The following is a 4,045-nucleotide window of genomic DNA, read 5'->3' on the forward strand; positions in this document are numbered from 1 at the left end:
GAGACACAGGTAAGCTAGTGCTCTTAAGACCTGGCTCCCTGGTGGCATGTAGGTTTCAGATTATACAAAGAAAAGTCATAAGACACTATGGGTTAGGAGTTCAGGGTGGTGTTTGGGAGCTGATTGGTCAGAATTAAGGTAAAGGTAATGAATTATTTCTTCAGATTTTGAGGGCAATTCTGAGTTCTTTCCTGGAGTTCTACTGTCTGGTCTCATGAGAAAGTAGCCAGAGGGTTGTTCCACTTTAGAACTAAGGAACTGAAACATAACTTAGGACAAGATGTTCCCTTTAGCCTGCCAGAGGTCTGGGCCTTATGACCATTAGTCAAATCTGGGCTACTGTCTTCTGTTGCCTCGGAGGCTGCTGATTATCTGGGGAAGAGGCTTGGTTTCTGAAAGAGAGAGAGATGATTTCCAGAGCTGGGATTTTAAACTAAATTTAATCAAAGTCATAAGGATTCTCAGTTTCAGTATGAACAGAGCACAGTGGGCTAATAAGAGAATGTCCCACTTGAGGTTATCAAGGATGATAAGTCAAGTCACATAGGGCCCTGTAGTGACTATAAGGAGTTGGGCATTTGATTGTGATAGAAGTTACTGAAGGATTTTAAATATTGACATGATATCTAATTTATATTTCAAAGAGATAATGTGGCTGCTGTATAGTGAACTGGTGACAGGAGGACATGTTTGGGCATCTACGGTCTTAATCTGAGAGAGAAGGATGGTGTTTTAGGCTAGAATGATAACAGCAGGAGAGAAATGGATTTTTGATATGTGTATAGAATCAATAAGAACTTTACAGCCATGCTACCCTGAACAAGCCCAATCCCGTCTGATCTCGGAAGTTAAGCAGAGTTGGGCCTGGTTAGTACTTGGATGAGAGACCATCTAGGAAGACCAGGTGCTGTAGGCATAAAAAATAAAACAATAAAAATAAGAGATTGTAAGCTGACAAGGTCCTTAAAATCTGTGAGGTCAACCAAGGGTTGCCTCACCTAAAAAATAATTTAAAAAAAAAATGAATCAATAAGAGTTGATGATGGATTGAATGATGGACAGAAGGAAAGAAAAAAGTTACTGTTTTTTCCTAAATCTCTTGCTGGGCTAAGTTGATAGATAGAGATATCATTTGGTACAGTGGAAAGGATTGGAGAAGAGCATGTCTTCTGAAGAAGGATAAATATTTAAATTGTGTTCATATTAACTTTGAGATTCTTATCAGACACTTGTGCCAGATTGTATTGATTGATCTCAATTATTTGCTAGCTGTTGCTATGGGAAAGTTATGTTCTCTGGCCTCAATGATATCAGGCTTGTCATATGATTTGCACTGGCTGATGAAATGTGAGTTGAAGGACATATACCGTTCCTAAAAAATGGCTTTAAAAATTATTCTGTGGCGTCGCCATCCTTCTTCCCCTTCTGTTATGAAAGCAGCATACTCCAGATAGAAGTTATTCCTCCAGCCTTCATTCACGGATGAAAATTTCACATTAATCAGAGCTCTTCAGCTAAGAAAGAGGCAATATTTAATGAGGGGGCACACAAACCTTTGGTATAATATGCTGAAATTTTGGGAGTTGTTTGTTACTATCTCATAATTTACCCTAAGCCACCTAATATGATATCTCAGTAGATATGTTGTGTAGGTGGTTGGAGACACAAGTTTGGGTCTTATGGAAGAGGTCACATTTGGAGATATAAATTTGAAGTTCTTCAGCAAATAGATTTAAAGCCAAGGAATTAGGCGAAATCACCACATACTTGTGTATATATGGAGAAAAGAATGGATAGGAAACTGTTTTAATCAGTTGAAGTTGCTATAACAGAATACCACAGACTGGGTTGCTAATAAACAGGAATTTATTTCTTCCAATTCTAGAGGCTGGGAAGTCCAAGATCAAGGCACAGGCAGATTTGGTGGCTGGTGAGAACTTGCTTCCTGGTTCATGGATTGTTTGCCTTTCACTGTGTCCTCACAGGGTGGAAGAGATGAGAGAACTTTCTAGGGTCTCTTTTGTTAGGACAACAATCCCAATCATAAGGGACACCAATGATCCAATCCCCTCCCATAGGTTGCACCTACAAATACCATTCATTGGGGATTAGGTTTCAACATATGATTTTTGGGGGGGATACAAACGTTTAGTCTGCAGCAGGTCCAGCTTCAACTTTGGATTTTTAAAGAAAAGAAGTAGCTCCAAAGAAGACTGATAAGGAAACACAGTGAAAAGGCAAGAGAGGAGAGGGAGGAGTCAGCTGTGTCTAAAGATGCAGAATTATTAGAAAAGAAAGTGATTCTTTAGCCTAGGATTATGAAAGTCATGTTCTTTGTGTCCTTGACAAGATCTATTTCCTTTTAGAGGTAGAAGCATATTTCAACTGGAGTTGACTGAATGTGTGATGCAGATTTTCTCTATTTTTATGTGTCTTGGTCATTTCAGTGAGGATTTAGGAAATGGACAAGTATTGATGTTCAAGCTTCCATGTAAAAATACCATGAAACAAGGAAGTTTAAGAGTCTTAACAGGGTAACATAGTAACCCATGGAAGCTCTATTTGTCAATATCCTATAGATGTATTTTTCTGAATAAAAATGGCTATTAATTTGGGGTTTAATTTTTTTTCTCTCAAAAATGCTATTACTTCCTGGGATGCTAAAGGTTAAATGAGTCTATGTTAATTCCCTTAGGTTCACTCCTTTTGTCTGGAAATACTGTTGTGGACATTTCCAGACTTGTACTTAAAGTAAAACTACAATTTCAGAAAAATCTCATTATGTGGGATATGTCCATCAAACAATTTTCTTGTCACTAAGTACTTCATAAATACACTTAATGGGCAACATTGTAATAATAGCAGTAGCAAACCTAGCACAAAACTGGTTATTTATGCACTTATCTTGCAAAAATGTTTTCTATTAGATTTCTCTCTTCTTGAAGAAAGAGCTAATAAAAAATCCCTATTACTATTTGCAGTGTAGTCTTTGCTGATAATAATGTGCCTGCCTTGACTATCTCTCTCAATTGGTAAATAAGCTCAAATGGAATTTTCACATCTCCTATAGTAACATATTCTTTTATGACATTTCTGACAAAAGCTTTGCAGGCTTCTGTGTTATGGATTCCTAGTTGAGAAGACAATAGAGGCACAGAAAGCAATAACAAACACAACTCCAGTGTTGATAATGGCTTAAAAAGTGTGCTATATTCTTTTGAATAGAGATTATGTGTATAAATACTGCAGTTCAGAAGGCAGCATCAGAAATAACTGCAATTCAGGACAACAGAAGTAAGATGTTTTTTGTAAACAAAAAACTTAAGAAATATTTTTTTTTTCATGGAAGATAGGTATCACAACAGATAAAACCTATCATGTAAACACTGAAGGCACTGGATGAAATAATTTCCCCATATCGTTTTGTCTAAATGTTTCCTAGGGAATTATAAATTTTATGGGTCATGAAAATTGTCAAAACCAGCACCTCAATTATAAAGCAATCTCAGCAGTAGAGGACAGAGTCAAGAGCCCAGAAACATATCAGAAAATCTCCATACAGTAGAGCAAATGACATAAGTATTACCTATTCACTCCACAGGTGTTGATTGCATACCTACTGTGTGGCTATCAGTGTGCTAGGTATTGGATCAGATGGCTAGATATGATTTTTTCTCAAGGATTCTACCACCTAGTAGGGACTGGGGAACAGATATTTTAATACAATTACAAATATCGACTCAGGAATAGGTACTACATTTATTTAGACAATATTCATGCAAGAGTTTTAGATGTCTTTAAAGCTATTTTCCCCTGAAATTAATTACATTATCATCTGATTATTTCCATGATATAGGTTAATGTAGACATGCAGTTGCAGAGGAGAAAGTGATAAAAAGCATTTGGGACATTTAGAGATGAGTCTTCATAGAAATGATAGCATGTACAACACAAACAAGGCTAGGAAAGGCACTCTTTAACCTTTTTTTCACAAAAAGGGTCTAACATAAATAAAATACATTTCACATATTTCAAGTCTTCCATA

General features: G+C 36.7%; 1 pseudogene; it reads left to right on the plus strand.

Annotated features, from left to right (window-relative positions):
- Positions 1–797: 797 nt before the first annotated feature.
- Positions 798–916, plus strand: LOC112483052 (annotated as a pseudogene).
- Positions 917–4,045: the final 3,129 nt, after the last annotated feature.

This window comes from Pteropus alecto, unplaced genomic scaffold (genome assembly GCF_000325575.1).
Source record: "Pteropus alecto unplaced genomic scaffold, ASM32557v1 scaffold100, whole genome shotgun sequence".
Lineage (NCBI taxonomy): Eukaryota > Metazoa > Chordata > Mammalia > Chiroptera > Pteropodidae > Pteropus > Pteropus alecto.